The following is a 14,477-nucleotide window of genomic DNA, read 5'->3' on the forward strand; positions in this document are numbered from 1 at the left end:
GACAGCCTTGCTGGATAAAGGATTCTTGGCTGCACTTTTTCCAATTCAACACATTGAATATATCCTGCCATTCCTTTCTGGCCTGCCAGTTTTCTGTGGATAGGTCTGCTATGAACCTTGATCTGCTTCCCTTAGAGGTTAAGGACTTTTCTCCTGTGCAGCTTTCATTTTTTCCTTGTCTGTGTATTTTGTGAATTTGACTATAATATGCCTTGGTGATGGTTGGTTTTGTGGAATCTAATGGGAGTTCTCTGTGCTTCTTGAATTTTGATGTCTCTGTCCTTCCCCAGATTAGGAAAGTTTTCTGCTATAATTTGCTCACATAAACTTTCTGCCCCCTTTTCTCTCTTTTTGTCTTCTGGAACTTCTATAATTTGGATGTTATTCCTTTTTAATAAGTGACTGAGTTCTCTAAGTCTTGTATTGTGATCTTTTGCCTTTGTTTCCCTCTTTTTTCTGCTTCATTATTTTCCATAATTTTATCTCCTAAATCACTGATTTTATGCTCTACTTCATCCATCCATGCTGCTGTGATTGCATCTTGGTTATAGCATTTTGAATTTCGTCCTGACTAGATTTTATTTCTTTTCTCTCCGCAGAAAGGGATTCTATGCTTTTTCAACCCCAGTTAGTATTGTTATTATCGTGGTTTTAAATTCTAGTTCAGACATCTTGCTCATATCTGTGTTGATTAAGTCCCTGGCTGTCATTTCTTCCTGTTCTTTCTTTGGGGTGAATTCCTTCATATTGTCATTTTGTTAATTATTTTTTTACATTTTATTTATTTTTGAGAGAGAGAGAGAGAGAACACAAGTGGAGGCAGGACAGAGAGAGAGGGAGACACAGAATCCAAAGTAGGCTCCAGGCTCTGAGCTGTCAGCACAGAGCCCAATGCGGGGGCTCAAACCCACAGACTGAGATCATGACCTGAGCTGAAGTCGGATGCCCAGCCAACTGAGCCACCCAGGTGTCCCTTGTCATTTTGAAGAAAGAAAAAAATATTAATAAAATAAATTTAAAAAATTAAAAACAAAACAAAAAATTGAATAAAGGAAGCTAGATCTTAGGTGTGTTTTGAAAGAAGCTTATTGAAAGAAGCTCAATATGATAGAGGAAAAAGGGAAAGAGAAGAAAAAAAGTTAAGTAAATTTTTAAAATTAAAAAAATTTATATAATAGAATAAAATGAAGTAAAGAAAATGAAATAGAATAAAAAATTTGAAAAATAAAAAATAATGTAAGAAAAACAAAAACAAAAATAAAAATTTATCTTTCTGTATCCAAGAATGAGGAAGAAAAAAAGGGGGGAAAAAAGAAAAAAAAAAGGAAAAAAATAATTTAAGCAAAAACAAGCAAAGAAAATGAATAAACGAGCCAGCAAACAGAATGAAACTTGAATGACGTTACATCCAGTTTCCCCTAGGACTGAAACTATGAAGGGTTCTGTAGTCCATACTCTAAGTGGGTGGAGTGACTTTGATGGTCTTCTAGGGGATGTGCTTGGAGGGCGCAGTTGGGTGGGGGGGTGGGGGTTGGTGTAATGGCCCCATTTTCCACTAGGTGGCGCTGCTTAGCTTACTGGGGTGGATCAATGTGATGCACATGCGGGCGGGGGGAGGGAGAGGTGGAAATGACTTCACCCAACTCCCTAGTCTCCAGCACAGGAACTTGGTTCATTCACCACCCCATGATCAAGCTCCCTACCTTTGTCTCAGGCCTCCGTTCACTTCCTGCCTCTACCCTGTCAGTGTCCAAGCTCTGCCTGCTAGGTGGCACCTCCCTCCAGAGTTTTATCTTAGATGGGGTTGTGTTTGAAAACCCCCACAGACCCCTGTGGCTTGGACCCGTGCCAGCCCTCTGGGGGAGGGTCTTACAGATCAATGGCCAGGTGCCAGCTTGCCCCAGAAAATGTTCATGCAATCACATAGCAGCAGAGGTTCAGAGATTAAGTCAAATCATAACACACAGCTGGCACCAGTTGTCACGCACTCTGGTGTCTTTGTCCCAATACCAACAAATGCGGCTGCTCTCCAGGGTCTTCTGGGACCTTTGCCTGTGATGAGGCCAGGCTGTATGGCTTCTACCAAATGCACTACAAGTAGGGGAACCATTTCTCCCTGTGTGGCACACAGATCCCTCAGACCCCACTGCCTGCTCCTGGCGATTTGTCCTATTTCCTTGCCAGAGCACTGCCAGGCACTGAAATCTGGAACTTCAGACTCTGTGCTCCACTGTTTATAGAATGCTGGTGGCATCGAAACCCTCTCCTTTCTTCTCCTCAATGGTTTTGGGGAACAGATTTCTTGTTCAGTCCCCTCTGAGTGTTTTCACTCTTTCTGTCTCTTTCTCTCCAGCTGCTTTCAGGGGAGTGCTTTTCTTGCACAATCCCCAATGCGCCACACTCTCCCCTTTCTCTTTCTCTGTCTTCTCTCTGCAAAAACAGTTTCCTACCCTCCACGGTTTTTCTTTCCCCCATTTCACCTCTCTGCACCGCGGACGGCCAAGTTCTGTGCCTCCGGTTATGCAGATTGTTGTGTTAATCCTAAGATCAGTTTCCTAGGTGTTCAAAATGGCTTGGTGCTGATCTAGCTGCATTTCAGGGACAAGACAAGCTCAGGGCCTCCATCCTGCTCTACCATCTTAACCCGATCCTGATGGGGTCCTTTTGTTTCTGGTTTCTTGGGCCTTTTCTTTAAAGACCAAAGGGTGTTCCTTTGGATGAGGGAAGATCACACAGCACTTGGGGACAAAGATACAGCCAAGTGACCTGGCGCTGGAGGCCACGATGGAGGAGATCCCCACAGCCAGAGTGGACTTGCACTGGGCGCCGTGGCGACTTGGGAGGAGGGCCACCCAGACACTGCTGGACACCAGCATACTGAAGGTGAGGAACTTGACTTCACCAAAGGTGTCAGGCAGGTTTCTTTCCCAGAAAGCAATAGCAGGGGTCCCAGGATCAAGAAGCCCAGGTAACAGGGCAGAAGGTGGACACAGTAGGAGGCGGCATCAGAGCCCTCATTACACTGGATGGTGATGTGGCCAAGTGAAGACTGAGGGTCCTTGTCCAGGAAGGGGGGAGACATCCCCAGGCCGACCCCAAGAGGACCCCTTGAACGAGGAGCAGAGGAGTGAGCTGTGCAAGGACCCGCTCACCTCTGGACCCTGCTTGTTGACCCTGACTACAGTGATGGTCTTGACTGAGATGGGGGACAGGGCCACCATGAACCCAGCTGCAGATGTGGTCTGTCGGATGGATGAGGCAGGTGGCAGCAGTGGGGCAGCTGAGGAAGAGCAAGGGGCAGAGGAAGCAGAGCATGGGGGAGACAGGAGGGCATTGCTGAGGGTCCGCTTGTTGGCTTTGACCAGGGGGGTTTCAATGCCTCACAAACACCACCAAGGTCAGAACGGAGAGGGCAGTTAAGGACAGTGTGAGACATGCTAGAGTCAGGCCATGAAAGTCTCCGTTTTGGGAAGGCAGTGGTCCCCTTTCTTATTTGGATAATGACCCTCGGGCAGAGCCTGCACTGTTTGTGTCTGGAAGGAACAAACAGATTGTCGCTCTCTCCAAGACGGGGCATTGCGCATTTGATACGATGCCGATAGCCAGCCCTCTCACCCCCACCACCCAGGTTTGATGGTTTTTCTCTTTTGTAGACTGTTCTTTTTATTCTTTTGTAGAGAGAGAGAAAGAGAAAGCGCAAGCGGGAGCCTGCTTAAGATTCTCTCTCTGTCTAGGGGCGCCTGGGTGGCTCATTTCGTTAAGCTCAGGTCATGATCTCATGGTCCGTGAGTTCGAGCCCCGTGTGGGGCTCTGAGCTGACTAGCTCAGAGCCTGGAGTCTGCTTCGGATTCTGTGTCTCCCCCCTCTCTGCCCCTACCCCACTCATGCTCTGTCTCTGTCTCTCAATAATAAATAAACGTTAAAAAAATTTTAAAAATAAATAAACATTAAATAATTTTTAAAAAGATTCTGTCTCCCTCTGCCCCTCCCCGACTTGCACGCATGCTGCTCCTCTCTCTCAAATAACGCTTTTTAATATTTTATTTTTATGGATTATTCTTTTTTAAATTTATAATAAAATTGACATTTCTTTGCGTCAAGAAGGATGCAGGGTACAACAGTTAGGGAGGAGTGAAAGAAAACATGGATACCAGGGAGAGCATGTAATAAAACCTCTTGAATGCTTGGACACCAATGTAATAGGTCCCCTAGATTTCCCAGTACCCTTTGTCTTTTCTCTTTTGTTCAAAGGGTGTCATTTGCAGCAGGACATGCTGTGGTGGTTAAATATCTCATCTCTGAGTTAAAATTCAAATCCCACTAATAACCCTTCTGAGAAAGCTGCTCAATTGGAACGTGCTTCCGTTTCTATGACAACCACCCACACCACTGTGCCTTCGTCCCACCTTTTACCATGCTGGATGGACATACTTTAAAATCAACAATGTATCTCCATTCTTGGTTGGCTTGCCCCATTTATCTGGCACTGAACACAGCTAGGTTAAATAGGAAGAGAGAATATCCTTCCGTAGCATTTGTTGAAATACGTTACGTCACTGAGTAATTCAGAAGGCCAGACAGTTGTTTCTGGTGTCTACTTGTACATCTTTCTTTTTAAAAGCTGTGTTTAAATCCAACCTGAAGCATGGAAACACCATAGGTACAGACCTCTATCTTTTTTTTTATTTTTAATTTTTTAATTTTTTATTTTTTTAACGTTTATTTTTGAGAGAGACAGAGAGACAGAGACAAGTGGGGAAGGGGAAGAGAGAGAGGGAGACACAGAATCCGAAGCAGGCTCCAAGCTCTGAGCTGTCAGCACAGAGCCCCATGCGGGGCTTGAACCCATGAACTGTGAGATCATGACCTGAGCTGAAGTCGGATGCTTAACCGACTGAGCCACCCAGGCGCCCCTTTATTTTTTCATTTTTATTTTCAACATTTTTTTAACTTTATTTTTGAGAGAGAGCGCGCGAGCACATGTGCACAAGCAGGGGAGAGGCAGAGAGAGAGGGACAGAAGATCCAAAGCAGACTCTGCACTGAGAGCAGCAAGCCCCATGCGGGGCTTGAACTCATGAACTGCGAGATCATGACCTAAGCCAAAGTTGGACCCTCAACCAGCTGAGCCACCCAGGCGCCCCAGACAGACCTCTGTCTGACAGCCACACATAAAAGAATGGAAAGTCCAATAAGGCTTTCTTCTGAGAATACTCCGTGCACTTTTTCTATTCTCCTCTCCTGGCTGGTACAGGGGGGTGGGACTCACGGCTTCTGAAATCCCCAGGCAAGAATGAAGGCACAATTCCTCGCTACCACAGATTCCTCAAAATGAGAATTTCTTAGAAAAATTCCAGGAGAATCAGAGTTCCTTCTTAAGTGGATGCTACTATTGTGGTTGTTTTTGTTGTGGTAGCGATGTATAAATAATGTCTCTGAGACAAGATTTGACTGTCATCCGAGAATCTGAAAGGTTGGTTTGGTACATGATGACCACAGGGTATGAGACCTTAATACAATTTCTTTTTTTTTTTTTTAATTTTTTTTTTAACGTTTATTTATTTTTGAGATAGAGACAGAGCATGAATGGGGGAGGGTCAGAGAGAGAGGGAGACACAGAATCTGAAACAGGCTCCAGGCTCTGCGCTGTCAGCACAGAGTCCGACGCGGGTCTCGAACTCACGGACCGCGAGATCATGACCTGAGCCGAAGTCAGATGCTTAACCGACTGAGCCACCCAGGCGCCCCAACAATTTCTGATGTTTTACTATGTGATAAGAAAACTGCCAATGATAACAGGAAATTGAAGAAGAGCAGAAGGATGAAGAAGAGGAAGAGGGTAAGAGTCAAGACAATAATACCACGTTAGGACTTAGTCTGTTTTCACCCTTCACATCTATTCTTCAATCCTTCCCCCAACTTACAAGGAGAAGACTATGGTTTTCTTTATTTTGTAGTTTAGGATAAGGAGGCTCAAAAAGAATTTGACTTTGTATAAATAAGTAAGTCCATGATGCTTGTAATAGGGATGTAATTAAGCATAATGATGGGGGTTTCAGGACTACTCACCTGAGGAATTTTGTAAAGCCCCAGATGTTTTGCCATGGGACTAGAAAGAGCTGAACTTGTTGTTCCAACCACTGCAGCCAGAGGGGGGCTGCCCCAACACCTGTAGTTAGGAGTGCAGCCCTTGTAACCTGAGTGCAGATTCACTACCTTTTGAAGGGCCAGGGACACCTGGAGTCCCAAAGGGAGACACCCAGGGTGAGGTTGGGAAGCAGATTGGCATCTCTGTTGATCTCCTCAATGGCCAGCGCAAAGCATCCAGCCCCTTCAAATGTTGTCTCCAAAAATCTGAACAGGAACATCAAGAACTAGTCAGGAATCCATTAGAATAATAAATTCAGTATAGTTGCAGGATACAAAATCAATATACAAAAATCAGTTATTTCTATACGCTAATACTGAACTATCAAAAAGAGAAGTTAAGAAAACCATCCTATTTACAATAGCATCAAAAAGAATAATATATCTAGGAATAAATTTCACCAAGGAGATGAAAGGTCTGTATGCTGAAAACTATAAGACACTGATATAAGACATTGAAGACAGGGACCCCTGGCCAGCTCAGTCAGTGGAGCATGTGACTCTTGATCTTGGGGTTGTAAGTTCAAACCCCATGTTGGGTGTAGAGATTGCTTAAAAATAAAATCTTAAAAAAAAAGATACAATTTTATTCTTGGGAATTTCTGGGGCTTTCTGTGTCTTTCAATAGTATTGTTAATACCTTGGTTCTCAATGATGATATAACCTTTTGTCTTTTTATTTTTATTTTTATTTTTTACTCCATAGATTTTTTTCTTAAACTTTTATGCTTACTTGGAATCTAATTATGGTTTCCTTTTCACCTTATTGGTCTGATGAGTCTTGGACTAGCATCCATTATATTATATTTGTGTATTACCCATAAAGATAAATAGCATAGTTGGGAGAACTGACCCTCCACTCTCTTTTGTTCTGATAGCTAAATAAGTGGTCATCTAGCTGTCCAGTGGCCATTTAGCCTTTTGTAAAACTTGCTACTATTCACCTGTGGTTTTTATAGTACCCTCTACTTCTCTCTTACCTATAAAAATTCACGGAACATCAGAGTGGATAAATCCACACATACAGTGTACTTACTACAACATTCACACACAGTTCATTGTTGACTCCTGTTTGATTGTACAGTTCTACTCACAGCACAACTTTGCTATCGTTGTGCTGTGAGTGGGACACAACATAACAAAGGTTGCAAGTAACCTTTGTTCATTTTAGGAACTGTCTGAAAGGTCCATCTCTTTGACAGAAATCATTATACAACAGTTTAGAGGTCAAGAGTCTTTGAACTCCTTACCTCAGATGACTGACTTTGTCATCACTTTGTCTCATCATTCCAAAATCATTGTATCATGCATGATTCCTACTCAATCCTTAGGAAAACTCTGCATTGAAATTTCCACTTAAACCACCTTCAAATCACAAAAGAAAAGGTCCCAACTTACCCCCTTCACGCAGAGGCTAGGAGACATCATTGAGGCAGTGCTCTGTCATGCTGGGATTGGAGGGAGCTTGGCTTTATCTCATGGATGGGTTGTCTTGCTGGTATCTGGGGATGCTATTTGACAGATGTGAGGAGGGTGAACATACATGCAGGTAGGTTGGAGCAAGATTAGTAAACGAGAGAGAGAACGGGAAAATAAAAGCATGCTCCTGCTTAATCAGCAAGCATTCAGAGACAGAGTGTGATTGGTTTTCTTCCATTATGTCCAAAATGTCATTTAGAACAACTCTATTTGGTGGAATCAGAACACTAACAAAAGAGTAAAGTAGTGTTTACTGGTCCTATTCCTTTAGGATCATAGGAGATTATTCATGATATTTTAGGGCAGCTTTTCAAAACCCAATAGACATTTTAATTAATTTATTTATTTATATTTATTATTTTATTTTAGAGAGAGAGTGTGTGAGTGAGGGTGAAGGGCAGAGGGAGAGAGAGAATCTTAAGCAGTCTCCGTACTCAGCATGGAGCCCAACACGGGGCTCGATCCCATGACCCTGGGATCATGACCTGAACCAAAATCAAGAGTGGAACGCTCAACTGATTGAGCCACCCAGGTGTCCCTGGACATTTTTAAATTCAATAAAGGCAGTCCAGAGGCTGAGTTGAGTTTCTGATAGCCTCAGATATCTAGAGAAAGAATTGGAATCCAGGTCCCAGACAAGGAGGGAGCTGGAGTCACCTTTCTTGGTCCCCAGGAGCCAGGGAAACCAGAAGAGGACAGACCTTTGCAGTCACTTCCTCAATCCCCCAAACTAGTGACGAGGCCTCAGGCTGTCAGAATCTCAGGTACAGACTTTTTCAAAGATGATTATCATTGCTTTTTGTGATATTTACAAGTAATTTCGCAACACTGAGAAAATGTTTATTATTCATTGTGACATAGAGATCATGAACTGTTAGTACTGTAAAGCTCATTTGTTGGATGATTATATAAATTTGTATTTCTCGGGCACCCGGGTGGCTCAGTCAGTTAAGCGTCTGTCTCTTGATTTCGGTTCAGGTCATAATCTCAAGGTTTGTAAGTTCAAGCCCTGCATCAGGCTTTGTGCTGACAGCATAGAGCCTGCTTGGGATTCTCTTCTTTCTTTCTGCCCTTCCCCTGCTCGTGCACTCTCTCTCAAAATAAATAAATAAATTTAAAAAAATTGTTTTGTATTTCGCAGAGGAGTATATTCTTGTAGACACAATGCAAAGTCACATTGTCCCAATTACTCAGCAAGAACATCTTTAAAAAAATTTTTTTTTAATGTTTATTTATTTTTGAGAGAGACAGAGACAGAGTGTAAACGGGAGGGGCAGAGAAAGGGGAAGACACAGAATCTGAATAGGCTCCAGGATCTGAGCTGTCAGCACAGAACCCAACGCGGGGCTCAAATCCACAAAGCGTGAGATCATGAGCCGAAGTCAGACACTTAACCAACTGAGCCACCCAGGCACCTCAGGGCAAGAATGTCTTTGAGGAAGACAATGATATGACAAAACCGAGCAAGGAAATGGGGTGTTTCCATGGGTGGAGGACTGCTCTGAGGACCAGGCACAGGGACAGGCACTACACACATTATGTCATTTCTCCTTAATCTTTATAACCAATACTGTATGATCTCATATGAGAGTGAACCAAACAGAAACAAGCAATGAGACTGTTTCGCCCAATGTCACATCACTGGAGGGTGGGGGTGTTGAGGAAAGCATTCCTCATGACTCTGATGCATCACAAAGGGTTTCAGAGGGCTAAGGGCTTGTTACAGGGCTGGCTCAGTGGGAGGAGGGTCCCACTCTTGAGCTCAGGGTCATGAGTTCGAGCCCCATGTTGGGTATAGAGATTACTTAAATAAAACTAAAAAAAAAAAAAAAAAGGTTTATCACAGGCCTAGCACAGGAATTACCATGGAGGATCCTTAAAACTGACTTCACAAATGAGGTGTGCCCACTCTAAAATCCCCTTCTGCCCACCTCTGTGAAGTCCCATAATCCCCCAGGTCACCTTCTCTCTGGAATCTCATACATTGATTTTTCAAAATCTTCCCATGTTGATGCATTGTCAACAATTGTCTGTAGGGCAGAGCATGACAGCACTTTCCAGCATTAAGGCTATGAGCTCATTTAGTCTTTAAAACTTAATGTGTATTAACTTGTTTACCTTATCCCAACCCAGTGAGGAAGATGTTATCGTTACCCATAGTTTGTGAATGAAAAATCACAGGCATTGTCCTTACTAATTGCTAGAGCCACTATATCAACAAGTCAGACGTGGGATTTGAATGCAGTCTACAGACAAAGCCTGCGTTCCTGACCAATGTGCTACCGCCTGACCCCTAACAGGTAAGCCTTGGTCCTTCACACAGACCCTAGCATGTAGACAGTCACCAAAAAAGTGTTGAGTGAATATATAAGCACAGATTGGCCCCAATCCCAGTAGACTTTTGGGGATGACAGTCAGCAGATGTGATTTCCCATTGCAAACACAGGCAGGCTCCTCCGTTGCCCTTCATCATAGTGTGTGGGGTGCACCTCTAGAGAACCCAAACTACTCCTAGCTCGTAGGACTTCTCCACGGTTCGAATACATGTTTGCCACAATCTCAGTTCATCCACCATGGTGTGCTCACTTCCAGAACACTGGGTGCATGTTACTCAGAGCGGCATCACTGACCTATGAGGTGTTGGATGCACATTTAAAAAAAATTTTTTTTTTTAATTTACATCCAAATGAGTTAGCATATAGTGCAACAATGATTTCAGGAGTAGATTCCTTAGTGCCCCTTAACTATTTAGCCCATCCCCCCTCCCACAACCCCTCCAGCAACCCTCTGTTCTCCATATTTAGGAGTCTCTTATGTTTTGTCCCCCTCCCGGTTTTTATGTTATTTTTATATTATTTATGTTCATCTGTTTTGTCTCTTAAAGTCCTCATATGAGTGAAGTCATAGGATATTTGCCTTTCTCTGACTAATTTCACTTAGCTTAATACCCTCATGTTCCATCCACATAGTTGGAAATGGCAAGATTTCACTCTTTTTGATTGCCAAGTAATACTCCATTGTATATATATACACCACATCTTCTTTATCCATTCATCCGTTGATGAACATTTGGGCTCTTTCCATACTTTGGCTGTTGTCAATAGTGCTGCTATAAACATCGGGGTGCATGTGTCCCTTCGAAACAGCACACCTGTATCCCTTGGATAAGTACCTAGTAGTGCAATTGCTGGGTTGTAGGACAGTTGTATTTTTAGCTTTTTGAGGAACCTCCATACTGTTTTCCAGAGTGGCTGCACCAGTTTGCATTCCCACTAACAATGCAAAAGAGATCCTCTTTGTCCGCATCCTTGCCAACATGTTTTGCCTGAGTTGTTAATGTTAGCCATTCTGACAGGTGTGAGGTGGTATCTCATTGTGGTTTTGATTTGTATTTCCCTGATGATGAGTGATGTTGAACATTTTTTCATGTGTCTGTTAGCCATCTGGATGTCTTCTTTGGAGAAGTGTCTATTCATGTCTTTTGCCGATTTCTTCACTGGATTATTTGTTTTTGGGTGTTGAGTTTGATAAGTTCTTTATAGATTTTTGGATATTGACCCTTTATCTGATATGTTGTTTATGAATATCTTCTCCCATTCTGTCGGTTGCCTTTTAGTTTTGTTTATTGTTTCCTTCGGTGTGCAGAAGCTTTTTATTTTAATGAGGTCTCAGTAGTTCATTTTTGCTTTTGTTTCCCTTGCCTCCGAAGACGTGTTGAGTAAGAAGTTGCTGCAGCCTGGATGCACATTTTTAATGTGTGGGAAGCACACTCTTGCAATTATTTTGGAAAAGTGATCCTTAATTAGTACCGTCTATACAGATGTCATCAAATTTGCATTTTCCAAATTTAGGTAGGAGGCAGAGTCATGAGTAAGACGTAGCAGACAATCATGGAAGTTGACCAGGAGTTGTGTTTCGTAAGAGGGCATGGGAAATGTTGGTGCAGACATGCCTAGCCCCCTGTCATCTCGTCCCCTTCTCCTGTGCCCCTCTTCCCGATTCACTTAGCAGAGTTCTGCAAGGTGGTCTCCAGGTAAAGTGAATGAGGGAATAGTTTTTGATGAGCGTAAGGTCAAAGATGGCCACCATAACAACATCAGCAGGCCTGTCAAAGTGAAGCCTGAGAGCCCCTTGCTCAGGTGGGCTGAAGGCAGGCGCAGAGCCCACAAGACAACACAGCAGAGCCTCAAGGGGCATCCTCCAGGATCTGCCCCTCACCCCACAGAGCAGTGAGGCATCCTTTCTCAAGGAGGCTGGTGCTCCCTTCAGCCTTGAGGAAGCTTCTGAAAGCAAAACTGGAGTGGCTGCTGTTTTTGTGAAGAGTCACACCACACAGTGTGTCTTTCTCTTGGGTCCTTGCTGTAGTCATCGGCTTTGAAGAACCAGATGACTGATGCTCCTGTTTGTTTATTTTGAGAGAGAGAGAAAGAGCTCAAGCAGGGAAGTGGCAGAGAGAGAGGGGGGTCGGGGGGAATATCCCAAGCAGGCTCTGTGCTGCTACTGCACAGCCCAATGCAGGGTCGGTCTCACAAACCGTAGATCATGATCTGAGCCAAACTGAAGACTTAGACGCTTAACCGACTGAACCCCCCTGACGCTCTCCTAGAGGTTTTAATTACGGGTGGAGTGTCTGTTCCCATAGCCATGAGCTTTGAGTGAAGCATAAAACCCCAAGAAAATGGCTGAACTTAGGGCATCTATGTATTTGGGAGAGCCCTGAAACCCCAAGGACATTAAAACATGCTGCAGGCCTGTGACCTCCACCTTCTTCCTGGGTAGACCCAAGAAGAAAATAGAAACAGAGATGGCAGCTGCTTACCAGATTAACACACAAGAGGTAATGCCAGTATATTTAAAAGAGAAAAGGCACGAATGGTTAAGGGGATTGGCTAAATTAGAGTATATTGCAAAATGCAGAACTGTGAATCCATTGAAAAGTTTTGTGGGACATAAGTTTATATATGTAAAGCAGGGCTGTGAGCCTCCTCACTGTTGAGATTCTGGCAGGGTAACTTCAGGAGAGAGCTGTCAGGTCCATTGTGGGATGTTTAGCAGTACCCCTGGCCTCCACCCACTAGAGGCTGTAGAATAGAACCCCTCCCCAAACTGTGTCAAGCAAAAGTATCTTCATATGTTGCCTTGTGGCCCCTGAGGTTTAGAACAACTGGTGTATCTATACATCTATACATCCACTTTGGCTCCTGAGCGCCAACCACAAGCCAGGAGTCAGTCTAGGACTAGTAATGTGATGTAATGTGCTAGTAATGCATCACACACGTGAAAATGGCAATGGTGAATAAGAAGTCAGTTATTCAACTATGCGCGACAAGATGCAAACTGCCCATTATTCCTGCCATCAGGAAAACAGTACTGCAAATACCATCTATGCTTGTTCATTCTCTCCAGAATCCATTTTATCCCTCTGGATGAAAAGGGTGCTATTGTTGAATCTCTCCTTTGGGGAGCCTGGGGAAATGGGCCATCTCTTTCAAGTTCCAGAGAGAGGATCTCATGCTTCCTGAATACTCAGTTGTCTGCTTGCATGTTCTGGTAACATCTGAGGATGACACTGAATGATGGGTTTCCTGGGCTATGAGCACAGTTCCTCTCCCCGTGCTTTGCCCCACAGACAGTGGGTTGGAAGGAGGGGTGTCATGCCTCCTTTGCCACCTGCTGACTTGCCCTGCACTCCCCAGAGCTGCTGCTGTTGCAGTTTTAACCACTTTCTCCAATAACTGTGGCTCCTTCCCTGGGGCTGCTTTCGTGGGAGCAGCTGGGAAGTCACCCTGATTGCTCCAGCAGGGCTAGGCTTGGGAGAAGCCCAGGTCTGTGCCTGGTGTTTGGTTTCTGTAGGAGGGAGTCCAACTGGAGGAACTGAACCATCAGTGATTAGGGGACCCAAAGCTCTTAAATGGTTCCAATCACTTTTGCTTCTGCTAAGTCATTACACTTAGAGGAAAGGTAATTTATTTATTATCAGATAGAATTGTGGTAAATGGGTAAGTGTGACTTCCCACTATTTAGCCTTATTAATGTGGTCTGGGTTTACCATTGGGAAGAGTGATAACTGCTTATTTTATTTAAATGTTTATTTATTTTTGAGAGAGAGCGAGAGAGCGAGTAGAGGAGGAGCAGAGAGAGAGGGAGACAGAATCCCAAGAAAGTTTTGTGCTATCAGTGCAGTGCCGGATGTGGGGCTTGAACTCACGAACCGTGAGATCATGACCTGACCTAAAACCAGGAGTTGGAGGCTTAACCAACTGAGCCACCCAGATAACTGGTTATTTTAGAAAAGTGGGGGTAATGTAAGTTATCAAGATAAATATTGAAAATAATTGATTTTTTTAAAAAAGCTTATTTATTTTGAGAGAGACAGTGGGGGAGGGTCAGAGAGAGAGAGGAAGAGAGAATCCCAAGCAGGCTCCTCACTGTCAGCGCAGAGCCCCATGTGGGGCTCGGTCTCACAAACTGCAAGATCCTGACCTGAGCTGAAATCAAGAGTCTGACACTTAACCAACACTTGAGCCACCCAGGCGCCCCGAAAATAATTGATATTCTATATAGATGGCCACTGTTAACAACTTGGTCTGTTTCTTCTCAGTTCTGCTTTCCTGAGCAAGTTTATATTGAAGGATGTTCGTGTAGGCCAAAAGGTGGAGCCTGGCTGGGCTGCCATGATTTCTCCTGACTTCCCGGGATTCTGACCAAGGATTAATAGCCTTCCCAGGGAAACCTTTGGGACAGCCTATCTCAGCCTTTATTTCTTCAAAATTTTCCTATTCAGGGTGAGGAACAGAATCTTTTTTAAATGACCATATATTTGGTTAGGTTACAAAGAATGCATCAGTATGTC

The 14,477-nt window shown here is 43.8% G+C and overlaps 1 protein-coding gene across 3 annotated transcripts in view; it reads left to right on the forward strand.

The window, feature by feature from the left end:
* Nucleotides 1–14,477, forward strand: part of ZNF667 (zinc finger protein 667) — a 77,767-nt gene that overhangs the window by 15,711 nt on the left and 47,579 nt on the right. The window contains exon 1 of one of the 3 annotated variants that reach the window (XM_019439140.2): nucleotides 9,843–9,924. The exons of the other annotated variants lie outside the window; for them this stretch is intronic. The gene's annotated coding sequence lies outside the window, so the exon portion shown is untranslated. Of the gene's footprint in view, nucleotides 1–9,842; nucleotides 9,925–14,477 lie in introns of those variants that run through there. 3 annotated transcript variants of the gene reach the window in all.

The sequence above is a fragment of the Panthera pardus genome, unplaced genomic scaffold, assembly GCF_024362965.1.
Source record: "Panthera pardus isolate Hobbes unplaced genomic scaffold, ASM2436296v1 HiC_scaffold_18, whole genome shotgun sequence".
NCBI lineage: Eukaryota > Metazoa > Chordata > Mammalia > Carnivora > Felidae > Panthera > Panthera pardus.